Below are 22274 nucleotides of genomic sequence, written 5' to 3'. Positions count from 1 at the left end.
ACATACAGATTCCTACCACAGGAAAGCTGCACATACGTATTACTACCTTCATGATCACTTCTAATAGCAGTTGAAGTAGCCCTTCAATTTGAAAAAAAATACATTTAAAAAAAAAAAAACAAAGGGAAAAGTGAGTGGGCAGTTGATAACCCACTCACCCATTTTAACCTTTTTATATTTTAAAAAAATACATATTTTTTTTCCAAATAAAATAGTTCCTGCTGATACAAATGCATTCAACTGCTCTCAACTGCTCTCTAACATTTTCCCTTTTATAAAGAAAAAACAAAAACATCCTCTTTCAAAATAAAATGACTCATGTTGCAGCTGCCTCCTATTATTCACTAATACAAGCTTGTAAAAGAAAAAGCAATCAATCCTCATTATGAAATTAAGTTCTTTCACGTAGGATCATTTGCTTTATTTTATTTTTTATTTATTTTGTTGTTTTATACTTGTGAATAAATTTGAGTCTTGCCTTCTATATTGGAGCGGTGATTTACACCAGCAGTGAAGGTGCCCTGGATTAGCCCCCTACAATTCAAAAGGGAGGCACCCTGAGGCAATATACATGTCTTTATTCAGTGAGTGCAGTTCTGTCAGTGCAGTTATGTGCTTAATACTGTATTACACTATTGTAGGTTTTGTTTTGTAGATCTATAGCTGCATCCTCTGTTTTCAATAGGGATTATATCTGGGCTATCCTGAGAGAAAGCTGTGCATTTTTAATTAAGACAAGTGTTTCACCACACTATTCACTTAGAGGTGTGGGTGTGGGATCTTTTTCTGTGTGTATATATTGTACACACAAGTAGTTTTTTTTTGGTGACTTAGGGAATTTTCCACTTCCAATAATTCTTTCTCTTATGTCATGCCCTGTGATGTTATGCAACATCTCGTAACACCATATCCTCAGATGTAACACATATATAATAAGTTATGCAAATTAGCATGTTTGGTATTTTCTCCCAAGAAAGGTGGCAACCCAAAAATAAATACATCCTTAAGGTTAATATTGATAATGAAAGTCTTTGTGCAATGCAAAGAAGAAAAGCAATGGCTATTTTGATAAATAGACCTAATTACCTTGAGACAACAGACTATAACCACATGTGCTTTTTATCTGCTTTGTGGAAATGTGGTTGTGTTTGCATAATATGTTAACAAATCTATCTGAGGCCTCTGAAGGAATCGTATATAGAAAGTAGTTTTACTGGTTTCTTGAGCAAGTAGTTAAGAAGATAAACCAGTAATTCTGGATATAGTTCTTTCATGCTGAAGTTGACTTCAGTAAATAGACCCAAGCAAACTAAAATTAACCCCTTAATGACAGAGCTTCAGAAGCTTGTCTTTCACTTAATGACAAAGGCATTTTTTAAATTTTTTGCTGTTTGCGTTCAACTGCAATTTGCATTTTACTTATTTATTGCACCGACGCATATTATATACCATTTTTTAAAGGACAGAAAGGGCTTTAATTTGATGTAACATATATATACATAAATGCTTATTTATTATAAAAAAATACAGAAAAATGCAAAAAAAAATGAAAACTTTTGATTTTTTTTTTAACAGTTGTTGCAATAATAATGTGTGCACAATTAGTGCAGGTTAAGGAAAGTAATTAAAAATAAATTCATTTAGTTGTTCTGATTTACAGAATATATAATGTGTCTGAGATTTAATTTTTTTTTTTGGTAGTTGCAGGTCACAAAGCACAAGGAGTAAAATAAACTTTTAATGTGGAGCGATTTTAGAATTTGGTATGTTTGTCTTGTAAGCTTAATAGCCATAAAAGAAAACAAAATTGCCACACAAAAGTATATATTTATATAAAGTAGACACCACAGGCTATTTACCTAAGGTTGTTTTGACACTTTCTACGTAGTCATTTCACCGCCAACCTCTGCTAAATAATGGAGTAAAATTGTATTTTTGGGGGGTTTTGGCACACAAACTTATAACAAAGAACTTCTCATGTGTATTTTGTAAAGTTGGTGTGTGCTATTCCTGTACAAAGTTTTATTTTGTATTCAGTTACATCTGCTGAGTAAAATAACACCCCCATTGTAAGTCTTTGGCACTATTTTGTGAAGCTACAGTGCCATATAGGAGACCTGTCCTTTTCAGTATTCACAGTCGAATTTTGAGAGACGGATTTAATGAGCCTATGCTTCCATTTGGGGTATTATAGTAGTTTGACTGTTCAAAAAACCCCCACAAAGGCCTACCATTTGTAAAAGTAGACACTCCAGGGTATCTCATAAGGTGCATATTGTGCCTTAACATGCCCCCATTATTTCACCAATATATGACAAAGTATGTGGTAAAAAACAATGTTGTGCATTTCTTACATACGGATTGCATTTTTGCTGGGCATTTTGTATATTTCATATGTGCCACTAAGTTCAAAACCCACAAATTATGCTCAGCTAAGTCTTCTGAGTAAAAAGACACCCCCAATGTATGTCTTTGGCACTATTTCGTGAAGCTAAAGTGCCATATAGGAGACCAAGCCATATCAGTTTTTACAGAACTTTGAATTTTGACGCTGGGCCTATGTGCAATTTCCAAGCATCTTCGCAGGTTTTAAATTCAAACTACCCCACAAAGGCCTACCATTTCTTAAAGTAGACACCCCAGGGTATTTCAAAAGGCATATTGTGAACCTTAACGTGGGATCATTTTTCCGCTAGCGTGTACCAAGTGTAGTGGTAATAAGCGTTTTTTTTCTGCCTTTTTGACACACAAAGTGAGTTTGCACAGTATATTTTGCAAACCTTATGTGTACTACCACTGTAATACTTCATATGTTGCTCAGCTATGTCTGCTGAGTACAAAAATACCCCCGTATGTACCTTAGCCAGGTATATGTGGACATCAGAGGGGCACATTTGGGACACAGCCATTCCATTTTTTTTCAAACTTTAAATTTTTACGCTGTGCCCATGTCCCATTTTAGAGTATTTTACCAGGCTATATAATCCAAATACCCCATAAAGCCATACCATTTCTTAAAGAAGACATCCCAGGGTATTTCAAAAGGCATATTTTGAACCTTAGAGTGGGATCATTTTTCCGCTAGCTTGTACCAGGTGTAGTGGTAATAAGCGTTTTTTCTGCCTTTTTGACACACAAAGTGAGTTTGCACAGTATATTTTGCAAACCTTATGTGTACTACCACTGTATAATACTTCATATGTTGCTCAGCTATGTCTGCTGATTACAAAAATACCCCGTATGTACCTTTGCCAGGTATATGTGGACATCGGAGGGGCACATTTGGGACACAGCCATTCCATTTTTTTTTCAAACTTTACATTTTTACGCTGTGCCCATGTCCCATTTTAGAGTATTTTACCAGGCTATATAATCCAAATACCCTATAAAGCCATACCATTTCTTAACCCCTTCAGGACCGCTGACGGTTCAGGACCGTCAGCGGTAAAACGTGCGTTTGGACCGCTGACGGTCCTGAACCGTCATAACGGTTTTGGGCTACTTACCTGATCGCCGTCGGTCCCACGGCGGCGATCAGCTCTCCTCCCGGTCCAGGGGGACTGCCTGTCTGCCCGGGCAGTCCCCCCTCGGCAGATCAGGACCCCACGGCCATGTGATCACTCGATCACATGACCGCAATAGGGGTCTTTGTATCTGCCTGCAGGGGGACTGTCTGTGCTGACAGGCAGTCTCCCTGCAAGTGTAAAATCATAAAATAAAGTAAAAAAAAAAAACAATCAGTGTAAAAAAAATTATAATATGTGTATATATATATGATATATATACATGTATTATATCTATATATATAATATATGTATATGTATCATATATATAATGTCACACTAAGTGTATTTTTATATTTATATATACGTATATTAATATAAAAATACACTTATATTTAAATTACACACGAATATATACAATATATATAATAACTATATATATGGTATATATATATTATTATAAAATACAAATAATATGTTAATAAAAATAAATAACAAAAAATAAAAATAATTTTTAATAATTAAAAAAAAATTATATATATATATTCAATTTTATTCTAACAGTATTTTGATATTGATATATATATATATTTATATCAAAATACACTTAGAATGTAATGATATATATATCTATGTATAAATAAATAAATAAAAATAATACGAAATATACATATGTCCACATACAAAATTACATTAATAATTTCATAAATATACACGTAGACGTCAAATATATAAATATGTATATATATTAAAATTCTACGTGCATATTTATGTAATATTTTTACCTAATTAAGTAATTTTAATGATTGCAATTTGAGGGACCTGCCTGCCAACCCAGGCCAAAAGTCCAGATAATTTAATTTGCTAGCACTGTGCTTAACCCTGTAACTTTCTATGACACCCTAAATCCTGTACATGGGGGTACTGTTTTACTCGGGAGACTTCGCTGAACACAAATATTAGTGTTTCAAAACAGTAAAACATATCACAGCGATGATATTGTCAGTGAAAGTGAAGTTTTTTGCATTTTTCACACACAAACAGCTCTTTCACTGAGGATATTATTGCTGTGATATATTTTACTGTTCTGATACACTAATATTTGTGTTCAGCGAAGTCTCCTGAGTATAACAGTACCCCACATGTAGAGGTTTTATAGTGTTTGTGAAAGTTACAGGGTCAAATATAAGGCTTGATTTTACTTTTTTTTTTTTTATTGAAATTTGTCAGATTGGTTAGGTTGCCTTTGACAGCGTATGGTAGCCAAGGAATGAGAATTAGCCCCATGATGGCATACCATTTGCAAAAGAAGACAACCCAAGGTATTGCAAATGGGGTATGTTCAGCCTTTTTTAGTAGCCACTTAGTCACAAACACCGGCCAAAGTTAGCGGTTTTTGCATTTTTAACACACAAACAAATATAAATGCTAACTTTGGCCAGTGTTTGTGACTAGGTGGCTACTAAAAAAGACTGGACATACCCCATTTTAAATACCCTGGGTTGTCTACTTTAAAAAATATGTACATGTTAGGTGTGTTTCGGGGATTTATGACAGATAACGGTGTAACAATGTCACTATTGATACATTTAAAATATATATATATTGAAACAGCAATTTCCTACTTGTATTTATAGGCCTATAACTTGCAATAAAAAGCAATAAAGCATGTAAACACTGGGTGTTTTTAAACTCGGACACAATTTTGAATCTATTTAGCAGTTTTTTTCATTAGCTTTTGTAGATAAGTAAAAGATTTTTCAAGTAAAAGTCCAAAAACATGTTTTTTTTTTTATTTTTCACCATATTTCATTATTTTTTTTAAATACAATATATGACATAATATAAATACTGGTATGTAAAGAAAGCCCTTCTTGTCGTGAAAAAAACAATATATAACTTGTATGGGAACCGTAAATGAGAGAGCGGAAAATTACAGCTAAACACAAACACCACAAAAGTGTTAAAACTGCTCTGGTCCTTAACGTACAAACATCGCAAAAACAGGCCGGTCCTGAAGGGGTTAAAGAAGACATCCCAGGGTATTTCAAAAGGCATAGTTTGAACCTTAGCGTGGGATCATTTTTCCGCTAGCTTTACCAGGTAGTGGTAATGAGCGTTATTAAATTTATTTTGTAACTTTTTAAAACTTTTTAAAACTTTTTAAAACTATTTTTTTAACTTTTGTTATGCTTAATAATTTTTTTTAAGTTTCCTAAACTTTCGTAAAACTTTTTTTTACAGATTTAACATTTTTCTAAGCTTTTTTTTTACCTTTAACCCCTAATTAGCAGTAAGCAGCACTAACAGTAAATTCCCCCATTTTCCCATAACTCCCACCCACCCCAGCTAGCAAAATATTTAATTATACAATATTTAAATTAGTTAATTAAATAAATTTAACCCCTGAGGGTTAAAAATAAATAAAAGTTAATCGTCAGGGGTTAAAATAAATTAGATCACAGTATAATACTGTGATCTGTACTTTGATCACTGTAGGCAGTGATCGACTGGCAGGGAAGGGGTTAATTTTTGTTTGGACTGGGTAAAGGGTTTATTTTTTTATTTTTTACTTAAACGTTATTAAAACTTTTTTAACTTAATTTTTTAACTTTTTAAAGCTTATTTTAAAACTTTATTAACGTTAACCCCTAGTTAGCCTAACACTAAATCCTCCAATTCCCCACTAACTTCCACCCTCCCCAGCTAGCTAAATTTATAATTTTAAAATATTTAAATTAATTAATAAAATAAATTTAACCCCTGAAGGTTAAAAAAAAAAAAATTAACCCTCAGGGGTTAAAAAAAAAATCAGATCATAGTAAAATGTAATCCCTGCCAATTGATCACTGTAGTCAGTGATCAATTGGCAGGGAAGGGGTTAATTTTTTATTAAAATGGCTAAAGGGGGGTGGGATTTTAATTTAATTTAATTTTTTTTCAACAGGGGGCAGGATGACTGATGATCCGTCTCCCTGCACTTCACAGTGAACCCGGAAGTGCAGGGAGGAGGAAGGTAAGTATACACAGCACATGTGCTCGCTCTGACATGCTGTCAGAGCGGGCACATGTGCTGGGACAGCCCGATCCGGTGCTCCCGGTCTGCCTCTAATACAGAGGCAGACCGGAGCACCATTAACCCTGCGATCACCGCGTTTGCGGTGATCTGGGGTTATTTTTAACGGATGACGGACGAGGTCGTTAAGAGGTTAAAGGGACACTGTAGCCACCCAGACCACTACAGCTAATGGAAGGGGTCTAGATGCTGTGTCCCTTTTGCATAGAAACTGCAATGTTTACATTTCAGCTCTAAGTCTGCCCTCAGTGGTTGTCTACCAGACAACCACAAGATGGCTTCCTGAACCACAAAAAATGTCCAGTCTCCCGGCCCAAGGTAATCCACACGGAAAGGGGAATAACTTTTAGTAATATTTAGGTTTTTTTTATATATATATATATATATATAAAATGTTTTTGTTTTTTTTTAAGTTCCCTACTAGAGCCCCTATTTTCCCACTACAGCCCATATTTCCCCACTACAGGCATACTTCCCCACTACAAAATATGTTCCAAAGAAAAGGAACCAAATAAATGTTGGATAGCCCTTTTAAAATAAGAGCATATAACTTAAAGCTAAGAAATCCCAAAATAACAGTCAATATAATTGTATAAACAATTTATACAAAAGGAATCTAAAAAACAATACCCTCACATGTAACCAATGCTGATATGTATGGAAAAAAAAATCCTTTATTAAATGCTAGGATAAATGTTGAGCGGTAGGTCCACTAAATGTCTCAAAAGGAGGTTTGGTTGACCACTACTCAGGAAAGTATTATATATGAATTAGGGTCTACCTCAGTAATATTTATAAGAATAGATAATTGTTGCAGAATTGTATCGAGGTATCATCTTTTTCCAGAGTGGCAAGAAAGTAGCAGTAATAGTAAACTGTTTAATCAAATAGGGATAATATGTGCAAGGAAATACTAGACGTAGACAATATAGGGTGTATTATGATCGTGCACACGGCACAAATCTTTCATAGAGTTACCTAGGCACCCAACATGATAAATCTCGCTGCTAAAATCAGGAAGAATATATCCTACTAGCTGTTAGCAATTCTATGATAGTTATTGGAGTGTGCTCATTTATGATAACTAAACTCTAAGATTTATCTCTCCAAATGACTCCAGCCTGCTAAACGAGTCTATCTATAATAGATATAGGATCAGCGTCTGCTAAACAACAACTACCTCCTAAGTATGAGACATACTAAATCTCATATCCCAAGTGTTACATTAATAAGCCCAAAAAACCCCAACAAATTATAAAGTGAAAATAATGCATACAAAATGCCAGACGTGCGTTTCAGCTCTGCTAAAATGCGCCTTAGTCCAGTGCTAGTGTAAAAGTGCCACCCTTCAAAACCCTTTTAAATATCGGCGCCAACTAGATAATACAAGCCCATTGAATATATTCGACCAATTAGATTATAGTAGGGGCGTGGAGCTTAGGGTGGCGCCCTCCCCTTCTTTTGGTTATACAGGGATAACAGAATAAAGAGATTGATATTTATTCTCTCTTACATGAGTGAGTATAATACGATCTATTATATATTCCTTAGTGCCACTAGAGGCAAAAGTTCAGATCGATCTCTCAAGTCATTGAGAGATATGATGAATGGAATGTCAAGGTTCAATATTTAAATGTAAATACAAATACAAAAAGAGAAGTCCTGCGCTTAAGCAGCAAGGACTACAACACACATCAGCCCCAATATATAGTAAAAACCAAAGAAAAGAAAAACGTTACCTGCGCTTTCTCCTTAGTCCCTATGTATATTTAGACAAATGGAGGTCATTTAGTTGCTCCAATGGCCATTGGAGGGAATGCCCGCCTACCAACGTCAAGGCAGACCCCCCTAAGCGGGTCCTAACACTGACCCTTCAGCCTGCTTCCTTGAGCTTCTGGCAAAGATATCTCTAATGAGACAGAAAGGGGTATTTTTTATATACACCCCTATACTTATATAAAAAATACCCCTTTCTGTCTCATTAGAGATATCTTTGCCAGAAGCTCAAGGAAGCAGGCTGAAGGGTCAGTGTTAGGAACGGCTTAAGCGCAGGACTTCTCTTTTTGTATTTGTATTTACTTTGTATCACACAGCCTGGTTACAATGCTGCTACACATCCCATGTGTTCCCTATTAAGGGTTAATAAGTATAGGGGTGTATATAAAAAATACCCCTTTCTGTCTCATTAGAGATATCTTTGCCAGAAGCTCAAGGAAGCAGGCTGAAGGGTCAGTGTTAGGACCCGCTTAGGGGGGTCTGCCTTGACGTTGGCAGGCGGGCATTCCCTCCAATGGCCATTGGAGCAACTAAATGACCTCCATTTGTCTAAATATACATAGGGATTAAGGAGAAAGCGCAGGTAACGTTTTTCTTTTCTTTGGTTTTTACTCAATATTTAAATGTACTCATTTACAGTAGGGGCAACATAAATATTTCAATATATTCTTGCCGATTGAATGTATCTCTCAGAACATGAGAGGTGTAGTAAATGAAATATATGAATTTTAATTTTATATAACTTGCTCACCAGGGCCGGACTAGGAAAAAAAATTCGGCCCGGGCATTTTTCAAACAGAGTGGCCCACTAAGAAGGGGGCGGGGCCAGAGAGGGTGTGTTTTGTCATTCCTAATGACAAGCACGCCCCCTCTTAAAGTGGCCATGTTGGTTCAATGCGCAGAGCCCCACTGAAGAGCTCTAGCATTAGAAAAAGGCCCTGTATTTGTTCTGTGCAGCGCAAGCAAATTTAATAACATGCTTGTGCTGTGTTTGCTTTTAAATTGTCTCTGGTGTCTCCACAAGTGGGATACCAGAGGACGAAAGGGACAGGAAAGTGTATGGTGCATGTATTTGGAGCCTGCTTGTGCTGTGTGTGTCTGGGGGTGCTGTGTGTGTTTGGGTGCTGTGTGCGTCTGGAGGTGCTGTGTGTGTTTGGGTGCTGTGTGCGTTTGGGTGCTGTGTGCATCTGGGGGTACTGTGTGTGTCTGGGTGCTGTGTGTCTGGGTGTGCTGTGTGTGTCTGGGGGTGCTGTGTGTGTCTGGGTGCTGTGTGGGTCTGGGGGTGCTGTGTGGGTCTGAGGGTGCTGTGTGTGTCTGGGGGTGCTGTGTGTGTCTGTGGGTGCTGTGTGTGTCTGTGGGTGCTGTGTGTGTTTGGGTGCTGTGTGTTTGGGTGCTGTGTGTGTCTGGGTGCTGTGTGTGTTTGGGTGCTGTGTGTGTCTGTGGGTGCTGTGTGTGCCTGGGGGTGCTGTGTGTGTCTGAGGATGCTGTGTGTGTCTGCGTGCGCTGTGTGTGTCTGAGGGTGCTGTGCGTGTCTGGGGGTGCTGTGTGTGTCTGGGTGCGCTGTCTGTGTCTGTGGATGCTGTGTGTGTCTGTGGGTGCTGTGTGTGTTTGTGTGCTGTGTGTGTTTGTGTGCTGTGTGTGTTTGGGTGCTGTGTGGTTCTGGAGGGGCTGTGTGTGTGAGGGGGCTGTTCGTGTGAGTGTGAATTTATTTTTTATCTAAATGTATATATTTTTTAATTAATAATAATATATAAAAAAAAGATTATATCCCCCCTCCATGGGGGTGCCGTGGTGCCGTGGAGGGTGCTGCCTTCCCTGGTGATCCAGTGGTGAGAGTGAACTCTAACCTGCAGGTAACCGCGGCAACGCTCAGAATCCCGCGAGAGGACCCAGGGAGGCACACAGCAGGGCCGGCGCTGGCCCTGCAGGGGCTGGCAGGGGAGATCCTGTGATCTCCCCGGCCGGCCACGGCCACACGGCCATCGCGGCCCACCGGCCATTTGCCCGGTATGCTCAATGGCCAGTCCAGGCCTGGTGCTCACGTACAATAGGTCAACAGATGTTAAAGTAGCTTCTTAACAATTGTGTACTCAGTCACCACATACACACACTCAGATTGCCCAAAGGGAAAGAGTATCCATTTAAATTGATACATCCTATTTCGGACAGTATTTCTAGATTGTATTCAAAGCTTCCCAGAGGTGACGAGAGATTAATTCCAGTCTAACATAGTAGATGACTGGATGGGTTAGGGGGTAAGAAATTAATTAAAATACGGTATTTCAAATAAAAGTACAAAGTTATTTACAGGATTCCTTTAAATAGCAAATTAACAGGCTCTGTTATTTACTATCAAAAAAGACTAGGTGCAGGTTGGCATACGATGGGGCACAAGAAGTCCACATCACAGCACATGTAGGTAAAATGAATTATTGAAAAGGAAAAAAATATGATTAAGGATAAACTTTAATAGCTTTATCACAAATTCAGTGTGTGACTAGAGATGTCCTGAATAGTTTGCTGGCGAATAGTTCCTGGCGAACATAGCTTGTTCGCGTTCGCCACGGCGGGCAAACATATGCGATGTTCGGTCCGCCCCCTATTCGTCATCATTGAGTAAACTTTGACCCTGTACCTCACAGTCAGCAGACACATTCCAGCCAATCAGCAGCAGACCCTCCCTCCCAGACCCTCCCACCTCCTGGACAGCATACATTTTAGATTCATTCGGAAGCTGCATTCTTAGTGAGAGGAGGGACAGTGTAGCTGCTGCTGATTTAATAGGGAAATCAATAGCTAGGCTAGTTTATTCAGTGTCCACTACAGTCCTGAAGGACTCATCTGATCTCTGCTGTAAGGACAGCACCCCAAAAAGCCCTTTTTAGGGCTAGAACATCAGTCTGCTTTTTTTTTTCCTGTGTAATCTAATTGCAGTTGCCTGTCAGCGTTTGTGTCAGGCTCACAGCGTATACTGTGCCCACTTGCCCAGTGCCACCACTCATATCTGGTGTCACAATAGCTTGCATTTCAAAAAAACTAAAAACTTTTTTGACTGTAATATAATAGCAGTCAGTTTCCTTCACGAGTGTGCGTTTCAGGGCCTGCCAGGGCACAGTGTCACACCAGTGCAACTCATATCTGGTGTAACAGTACTGTACATTTAAAAAAAAAAAAACTAGAAATTTGACTGTGAAATAATAGCAGTCAGTTTCCTTCACACGTGTGCGTGTCAGGGCCTGCCAGGGCACAGTGTCACACCAGTGCAACTCATATCTGGTGTAACAGTAGTGTACATTAAAAAAACAAAACTAGAAATTTGACTGTCAAATAATAGCAGTCAGTTTCCTTCACGCGTGTGCATTTCAGGGCCTGCCAGGGCACAGTGTCACACCAGTGCAACTCATATCTGGTGTAACAGTAGTGTACATTTAAAAAAAAAAAACTAGAAATTTGACTGTGAAATAATAGCAATCGGTTTCCTTCACGCGTGTGCGTTTCAGGGTCTGCCAGGGCACAGTGTCACACCAGTGCAACTCATATCTGGTGTAACAGTAGTGTACATTTAAAAAAAAACTAGAAATTTGACTGTGAAATAATAGCAGTCAGTTTCCTTCACGCGTGTGCGTTTCAGGGCCTGCCAGGGCACAGTGTCACACTAATGCAACTCATATCTGGTGTAACAGTAGTGTACATTTAAAAAAAAAAAAACTAGAAATTTGACTGTGAAATAATAGCAGTCAGTTTCTATTTCACGTGTGCGTTTCAGGGCCTGCCAGGGCACAGTGTCACACCAGTGCAACTCATATCTGGTGTAACAGTAGTGTACATTAAAAAAAAAAACTAGAAATTTGACTGTGAAATAATAGCAGTCAGTTTCCTTCACGCGTGTGCATTTCAGGGCCTGCCAGGGCACAGTGTCACACCAGTGCAACTCATATCTGGTGTAACAGTAGTGTACATTTAAAAAAAAAACTAGAAATTTGACTGTGAAATAATAGCAATCGGTTTCCTTCACACATGTGCGTTTCAGGGCCTGCCAGGGCACAGTGTCACACCATTGCAACTCATATCTGGTGTAACAGTAGTGTACATTTAAAAAAACAACACTTTTTTTACTGTGAAATAATAGCAGTCAGTTTCCTTCACGCGTGTGCGTTTCAGGGCCTGCCTGGGCACAGTGTCACACCAGTGCAACTCATATCTGGTGTAACAGTAGTGTACATTTGAAAAAAAATAAAAAAATTTGACTGTAATAGATTGAATAGCAGTTAGTTGTCTGCAGGCGTGTGTGTCAGGCCTACAGCGTCTACTCTGCCAACTTCTGCCAGTGCACAGTGCCACTCATATCTGTTGTCACAGTAGCTTGCACGCATAGTACCACTAATCGAAAAAAAAATTATAGGCAGAGGCAGGCCACCCCGCAGGGGCCGTCGTGGTGGTGGTGCTGTGATTCCCTTTGGCCCTAGAATAATGCCCAGTGTTCAGAGGCCACGTACCCTGAACTCGAAAAGTTCTGAGGACATAGTTGACTGGCTAACACAGGACACCCAATCTTCTACGGCTTCCGCTTGGACCCTTGACGCACCATTCTCCTCCAGCTTAGCTTCGGGCACCTCTCAAGTTACCACTCGCCCGCCTGCCGCCACCACCAACACTAGCATCACAGCCGCTTCACTTGATCTGTCAGAGGAGTTATTTACACATCAGTTGGAAGAAATGAGTGATGCACAACCATTATTGCCAGAGGATGTAGATAACAGGGATATGTCTCAGTCAGGCAGCATTACACAATGGGCGTACGGTGTGATGATGATGATGATGTTGTACCCGCTGCTGCTTCCTTTGCTGAGTTGTCAGATACAAGTGAAGCGGTTGATGATGACGATGCGTCCATGGATGTCACGTGGGTGCCCACTAGAAGAGAAGAAGAACAGGGGGAAAGTTCAGATGGGGATACAGAGAGGAGGAGGAGACGAGTTGGAAGCAGGGGGAGGTCGTCGCAAGGAGCTAGTGGCACAGTCAGACAGCATGCATCGGCACCCGGGGTCAGACAGACAGCACGCTAATAAACGCATGCTGTTGCCACCACCAGAATGCCGTCATTGCAGAGCTCAGCAGTGTGGCATTTTTTTTGTGTGTCTGCCTCTGACAACAGCGATGCCATTTGCAACCTGTGCCAAAAGAAACTGAGTTGTGGGTAGTCCAACACCCACCTAGGTACAACTGCTTTGCATAGGCACACGATCGCACATCACAAACACCTATGGGATCAACACATGAGTACAAGCAGCACGGAAACTCAAAGCCGACATCCTCCTCCTGGTCCAGCATCTTCAGCCATGTCAACCACTGTTGTCCTCCTTGCCCCCTCTCAACCATCCGCCACTCCGTCTCTCGCCTCATCTGCCCACAGTCAGGTGTCTATCAAGGACATCAAGGACATGTTTGAGCATAAGAAGCCAATGTCACAAAGTCACCCCCTTGCCCGGCATCTGACAGCTGGCTTGTCTGAACTCTTAGCCTGCCAGCTGTTACCATACAAGCTGGTGGAGTCTGAGGCGTTCCAAAAATTTGTAGCTATTGGGACACCACAGTGGAAGGTACCCGGATGAAATTTCTTTGCACAAAAGGATTGTGCAAAAGGAAGTAATGGCATGTCTGGCACAGAGTGTTGGGGCAAGGGTCCATCTGACCAATGATACCTGGTCTGCAAAGCATGGTCAGGGCAGGTATATCACCTACACTGCGCATTGGGTAAACCTGCTGACGGCTGCCAAGCATGGAATGCGTGGCTCTGCAGAGGAGTTGGTGACACCGCCACGACTTGCAAGCAGGCCTGCTGCCACCTCCTCTACTCCTCCTACTCCATCCTCTTCCATAACCTCCTCCTTGGCTGAGTACTCTTCTGCTGCTGCGTCTTGCTCCACATCAACGGCACCCCCCCAGCTCCCCAGGTACTATTCCACATCCCAGATTTCACGCCGTCTTGGGGTTGACTTGCCTGAAAGCAGAGAGTCACACTGGACCAGCACTCCTGTCCGCCCTGAACGCACAGGTGGATCAGTGGCTGACTCCGCACCAACAGGAGATCGGCAAAGTGATTTGTGACAACGGAAGAAATTTGTTGGCGGCATTAAATTTGGTCAAGTTGACACATGTGCCGTGCATGGCACATGTGTGTAATCTGATCGCACAACGCTTTGTGCATAAGTACCCAGGCTTACAGGATGTCCTGAAGCAGGTCAGGAAGGTGTGTGGCCATTTCAGGCATTCCTACACGGCCATGGCGCACTTTTCAGATATCCAGCGGCGAAACAACATGCCAGTGAGGCGCTTGATTTGCGACAGCCCGACACGTTGGAATTCAACACTCCTAATGTTCGACCGCCTGCCCCAACAAGAAAAAGCCGCTAACGACTATTTGTATGACTGGGGTGCTAGGACAGCCTCTGCGGAGCTGGAAATTTTTTTGCCACGTTACTGGACGCTCATGCGCAATGCCTGTAGGCTCATGCATCCTTTTGAGGAGGTGACAAACCTAGTCAGTCGCACCGAAGGCACCATCAGCGACATCATACCATTTGTTTTCTTCCTGGAGCGTGCCCTGCGAAGAGTGCTGGATCAGGCCGTAGATGAGCGTGAAGAGGAAGAGGAAGAGTTGTGGTCACCATCACCACCAGAAACAGCCTTATCAGCATCGCTTGCTGGACCTGCGGCAACGCTGGAAGAGGATTGTGAGGAAGAGGAGTCGGAGGAGGAATGTGGCTTTGAGGAGGAGGAGGAAGACCAACCACAACAGGAATCCCAGGGTGCTCGTTGTCACCTATCTGGTACCCGTGGTGTTGTACATGGCTGGGGGGAAGAACATACCTTTATTGAGATCACTGAGGACGAGGAAGGGCATCCAACCTTGTGCAAATGGGGTCTTTCATGCTGTCGTGCCTGTTGAGGGACCCTCGTATAAAAAGGCTGAAGGAGAACGACCTGTACTTTGTGTCCACGCTACTAGACCCCCAGTATAAGCAGAAAGTGCCTGAAATGTTACCGAATTACTGCAAGTCGGAAAGGATGCAGCAGTTCCAAAATAAATTAAAAAGTATGCTTTATACAGCGTATAAGGGTGATGTCACAGCACAACGGGAATCTAACAGTGGAAGAGGTGAAAGTAATCCTCCTTCTCCCACGACCACGCCGGCAAGGACAGGACGCTTTACAGACGTGTTGTTGATGGAGCACATGCGGAACTTTTTAAGTCCAACGCATCGCCGCAGCCCTTCGGGGTCCACCCTCAGCGAACGACTCGACCGACAGGTAGCAGGCTACCTCGCCTTAACTGCAGATATCAACACTCTGAGGAGCGATGAACCCCTTTCTACTGGGTGTGCAGGCTTGACCTGTGGCCTGAGCTATCCCAATTTGCGATAGAACTTCTGGCCTGCCCCGCTTCAAGTGTCCTGTCAGAAAGGACCTTCAGTGCAGCAGGAGGTATTGTCACTGAGAAAAGAAGTTACCTAGGTCAAAAAAGTCTAGATTACCTCACCTTTATTAAGATGAATGAGGGATGGATCCCGAAGGTACTGACAGTGGGCGATACAATCGACTAAAAAAGGCCTGATGAGGGGGACGTAACAGGGATTAAACTGATAAGAATAGTACTACTTAACACACCACTCCTATCTGGTGGCACATTAGATTACACGCGCACTACCCCAAATTTAAAGTAGGAGGACCAACCAAGCATCTTTTCCATCTCCCGGTTCCTAAAATCGATGCCATATACACGTCCCCTGATAGGGGACATAACAGGGATTAAACTGATAAGAATAGTACTACTTAACACACCACTCCTATCTGGTGGCACATTAGATTGCACGCGCAGTGCCCCAAATTTGAAGTAGGAGGACCGACCAAGCATCTTTTTCCATCTCCCGGTTCCTAAAATCAATGCCATATACACGTCCCCTGATAGGGGATGTAACAGGGATTAAACTGATAGGAATAGTACTACTTAACACACCTTATAATAACGCAGAGAGAGGCAACGCAGAGAGAGGAGTCTGAAGAAGAGGAGTAAGAGGAGGAAGGTGGCTTTGAGGAGGTGGAAGACCAAACACAGCAGGCGTCCCAGGGGGCTTGTTGTCACCTTTTGGGGACCCTTGGTGTTGTACGTGGCTGGGTGGAGGAAGAGACCTTCAATGACATCAGTGAGGACAAAAAACGGGACATGGCTAGCTTGGTATCCAACCTTGTGCAAATGGGAGTTTGCGGTTGTGCAAATAGACTGTTTGCGGTGCGTTAAACGGGGAGTTTGGTCTGTCACTGTGAAGCGGGCGTAGCCCTTACACTACCTGATCGATATAACATCATACCTGATGTTTTAAAGCATGTTATTCCAAACAATTTAGGTATGTTAGGTGATTTATGCCCTTTATGGATTAAAACCAGACTCTGCATCAACTATGTAATTTTCCATGGGAGTTTTGCCATGGATCCCCCTCCAGCATGCCACAGTCCAGGTGTTAGTCCCCTTGAAACAACGTTTCCATCACTATTGTGGCCAGAAAGAGTCCCTGTGGGTTTTAAAATTCGCCTGCTTATTGAAGTCTATGGCGGTTTGCCCGGTTCGCTTGTTCGCGAACATTTGCGGAAATTCGCGCTCGCCATTCACGAACGGAAAATTTCATGTTCGCGACATCTCTATGTGTGACTTGTGATTTTCACCTCTTTGTTCTAAAAAGTTATTTGTATGTTGTAAACCGATAGAGTGAGTTATGGAGGAGTAGAGAGACTCTACATCCAAGCTTCACAGATATGCCCCTGCTGTTTTTTGTATTTGTATTAGAGATAATGTAGGGTCTCTTTTGTGTCCTTCGGATAGGATGGCAAAGTAACAACAAAGTCTCTTAGGATCCTATCTAAATACAAGCTACCATTTTGGGTCAAATTGCCTACCCCTGACACAATCGGCCTTCCAGTAAGTTGAGAATACTGTTTGTGTATTTTGGGTAAGCAATAAAAAGTTGAAATTTTAGGGGACTTGTTGTAGATAAAAGAAAATTCCTCTAGAGAATTTTTTTTTTATCCAGTGCTTCATCCAAGAAGGATTTATATTCCATCAGATATTGATTTGTAGGGTTTTTCTTAAGGACCATGTAGATGTTGAAATTTCTCTCTACCATTTAATGTTGTCATCCCTATTCATGACCACCACGTTGCCCCCTTTGTCGGCAGGTTTTATTATCAGTGATTGAGTCTTATTGAGATCCTTAACCCCTTAAGGACCAAACTTCTGGAATAAAAGGGAATAATGACATGTCACACATGTCATGTGTCCTTAAGGGGTTAAGGGTAAGCCATTCCTGTCTTGAGAAGTAACCATGGGGAACCAATTCTAGTGTGGCTTCCTCAATTTGTTCAAAGGCATTGACAGTAATTTCTACAAAAATGTCAATGCTGCAGTATTCCTTGAAATTAGGTGTGAATGTGCTTTTTGGGTCTTAATGATGTGTATGTTGCAGTTGGTATCGTTACATCATAATCATCCAAAAAGGCTACTAAGTTAGATAGGCATTCAAGATCTCCCACAGATAGTCTCAGATTCTTAGCTTTTTTCTCCTTTTGGATTTCATGAAATTTGTGCAATGCCAGACATCTAGCAAAAAGATGGATGTCCCTTGTCCAATTGAATTTGGGACTATCTGTAGGAGATCTTGAATGCCTATCTAACTTAATAGCCCTTTTGGATGATAATAATGTAACGATACCAACTGCAACATACACATCATTAAGACCCAAAAGCACATTTTCACCTAATTTCAAGATATACCGCAGCATTGACATCCCCAAATTACATAATATATTCCCTCACCACAGCCTCTACCCACAACTACAGCTTGTGTCTACCCACTACAACACCTGTCCCTACATTACAGCTTCTGTCCTTATTTTACAGACCCTATTGCCCACATTACAGCACTCTTCTTACATTTTATAGCCCCTACAGCCCCTAACCCCCATTACAGCCCCCTAACAAACCCATCCGCCACACTATGGTCTCTATCCCCCAATTACAACCCCTACTCCCCGCTACATCCCCAAAGTCACAACTACAGCTCCTATTCCCCCACGAAAGTCCCAGTCACACACACTATAGCTCCAGCCTCCAGCCCCCCATTAAAGCCCCTAGGCACCACATTAAAACCCTTTCTGTAACACAAGAATGTACACGTGGGCTACATTTCTAAATCCAGAAAACAAAATCTAATTTTGTCATTGCAAAAATGTGTGATATTGTGTATCCATTAGTTCAGGCAATATTGTATCCATTTTTGTATATCACCAAACATAGGGACCATTTTTGCTGCTGATATGGCTGCCTGAATTGCCCTGTTTCTGTACTGAAATTTGGCACAGCGGCATGAACTTCCGAATAGACAAAAAAAATAAACATTCTGCCAAAGTGGTTCAGAAGAACAGAAATGTTCCACTCTGCACAATTCTAGTTGGGAGTTATACTATGCATATAAAGTTATATCCACACTCCCCAATATATTAAATATAATTAAAGTTATATTCTACAATGCATAAATACCAACAAACATATCCATACTTCCTTACAAATGCATACATATAGGAATAAACAACAAGCGAATCTGACAGGCATTAGTTGGAGTAACTCGAAATAGTGATTTGTTTATAGGGTTGAGAAAAGACCATGGACATACTGGGACATAATATAATTATAGCACATTTTGGCTTTGACCTGCATGGCCCACCCAGATCTATAAGCTTGCAATATACTTTGCAGACTTCAGTTTTATCATCTCCCATATGCTGAATGGCTTTATGAGGAGTTCAAAGAACCTTCTTCCTGCATGGTTCTCTCTGATTAAACTTTAATTAAATTAACTTAAAATGTTACTTTAATTAAATTCCAATCCGGATATATCTAATGTCTGGGCATGAGACATCCAAAACGATTTCTTCACATTGCATTCAACAGGCAATGGCTGGGAGGAGAGGAGGAAACTACAGCCAGTCTGTTGGTATTAAACTTGGTGGACCTCAGATTATATCATCTTTGATTCACAGGGCTGGTTGGTGAGATTTCCTAATCTCTCCATTCAGCCCTCAGCCCATGACAATTGTAGACATTCAGCTTGCTAGAGTTTGAGAGTTTTACCTATTCTGTTATTTTGTTTAAAAAAATTTTTTGTATATGAATATATATAAACTATGCTTAATCTCCTCCAGTGATAGGTTCCAGAAACTATTGGAACTTGAGCAAAAGCAAAACTCGATAATCACCTACCCTTCAGCCCTACCTTAGTGTGCCTTTGTGTTTCTACAACTCCAGTCCCTAAGAGAAGTAGTTCAATGTCCATAATTTCCCCTAGGAAGCATCTTTAACTAATTCATTTATTCTAAACCACTGTAATTTTATGTAACCAATTCCTTCAACCTAGTAATTGTTCCCAATGTTCTGATCTAATTTATATCACAATTTACACTGTTATGGCCATCGGATTGATACTAAAAACCAAAGGCTATGTAAATGTGCATGGAGATTTGCATAGGTACAGTTAACCTTTTTTTTTTTTATGTATGTATGTTGTCTGACAAATACTACAGTCATCGCTGCCTCCCAAGAGTAGTGGGAGTTTGTGCTTAGGGCTTAATTTTGTGTGTTCGTATTTAAACACCCAGACAGTGCAGCCGCTTACTCCATGTGTCCTTTTAAGAGTTAATAAGTGAACAAGGGTTCATAAGAATACCCCTTTCTGTCTCATTAGAAGTTAGTGTTCGACTCACCTAAGAGGTTTCAGTGTTCAATGTTTGCACATTAAACATGACAAACCCACAATGATGTGTACACCTGCACATTAACATAGTTTTAACATACCAAGAGCATGTTTCTATTCTCTGAATTGAGGAAAAAATGCAGATGGTATTTTTATTGGCAGTTTTACGATGGTAAAATGTCTGCAAACATACATTAACAAACTCTAAAGATGGATATTGACATTATATTATCCATTGTAAAATTTAATGAGATGGCAAAATACTTTTCTCATTTAACCTTTATTTTGAAAAAGTCTAAATATACAAACATTTTTATAAAACCCTGCCATTTCATAAAACCTAATCTTATTATTGAATTTAAGATTATTAATCTAATATTATTTATACTTTATTTATTATACATTGCTAATATTGTGTACTTTTGCATGATATCAAGAGATGTGTCTTAATTCTTGGCATGTGGTCTATGTGTTGTCCTTCATCATCAGTACGGACATTCACTTTGATTTCTATTCTAAAACTAGTTTGCCGACCTGTGTAAATACTGACTTTTTTGAGGAAAGGTAATTTTTGTCTAAGGCCACACCCAGTGATTGTCACTACTACGGCCACAAAAAGGATTTCCTGGGTGTGCTCCGGCAAAGATTGGTGATGAAGTTCAGTGTTTCCAAGCTCTGCATAGAGATACTGAAAGCTTTCCCATAAAGATGCAGTGGCTCAACTCTTTGAGGAGATGCTGATTGGCGCCTTTGATTGGCTAAGATCATCATTATGGTCTCAGTTGGGGAAGCCATAGAAGCAGAACAACCTCAAGCAGACTGGTAAGCTGTGGGAAGAAAGGTGAATAAAACTTTTTATTTTGTGTATTGTTTCTTTGTTTGTAATTTTTTCTGGGGAGCCTGAACAAAATAGTCACTAGAACACTATAGCATTATGAATACATGTTTGCTTAGAATTTACAATATGTATTTACATTCAAATAAAGCATTTTAGGTTTCACAAGTCATTATCAAAGTCCTGTTGGTCAATTTCATTATTATTTTCAAAATCCTTTTCACTCTTTATCTCCACTGCACTAGAACAGTTTTGTGGAGTTCAGTGACTGAGGTTGTCGTCTACAATGCACAGCACATTGGCTTCTGGTAGACATAAAAAGAAAATACTGTTTCTCCTCGATTCCCCACATAAATTATAGTGGTTCTGGTAGATTTGAGTGTTGTGGATCAGTATGTCACTTCTCCATGACCTGGTAATGAGTTCTTAGTAAATGTCTTCCTCTAACAAAGTCCTCTCTTTCTGTCTCATTTTTGGTGAACATCCACCAGCAGAGCTAACCAATGTCTGACTCTTTGTTGCACACCAAATAAAGTTTACACACACAAAAAAAAATTATATTCATTAAACAATTCAAAACACAATATACAAATACAAATAATACAAATATTGAAAGTGATTGAGGCTATTCTTAATACACAGTGCAAATAAAGTAACCTAACAAAACGTACTCAAAGCCCCTAAGAGCTGGACACATGCATAATCTATCGGCACCAGAATATATGCATGTCTCAAGGGACATCAATGCTCAATTAGTTTTCTATTCATATAGATAGCAAGCCAGTAGCCAACCTCATGCTGATGAGTTGTATTAGCAACAAAACAGCTGTCCATGAGTGGTTTACTGGCTTTGCTCCTCTTCCTGAGTTGTGTTTCAAAACTGTTGTATACAACAGACACATACTCCAAGGAATCCATGTAGAAAGTGAAAATATGAGGCAAAAAATGCGGTTCTTTGTTGAACTCATTTGCATGTGTCTACCCAGAATCCCTTGCAAAAGTGAGAGCACTGTTAAAGTGAGATTTCTGTGGGAAAAGCACGTTTTATGGCTTGACTGGTGTGTGTATATGTTATAGGTTTTCTCACACTTTTCTCTCCCACTATAACCCCACTATAACTCTCTTGGTATGTACTTTGATGGACAGACAGGCAGATAGATAGATAGATAGATTGTCCCCTACCTGTCACAGATGCATCATTCCAGGGCCCTATTTTACCTTGCCCTGCAGAGACTCCCAGGAGGAAGCATTTCCCAAGTATGTGAATTAATCTCATAAGAGCA

This window comes from Pelobates fuscus, chromosome 8 (assembly GCF_036172605.1).
Source record: "Pelobates fuscus isolate aPelFus1 chromosome 8, aPelFus1.pri, whole genome shotgun sequence".
Classification (NCBI taxonomy): domain Eukaryota; kingdom Metazoa; phylum Chordata; class Amphibia; order Anura; family Pelobatidae; genus Pelobates; species Pelobates fuscus.
This window is presented reverse-complemented; position numbering follows the sequence as displayed.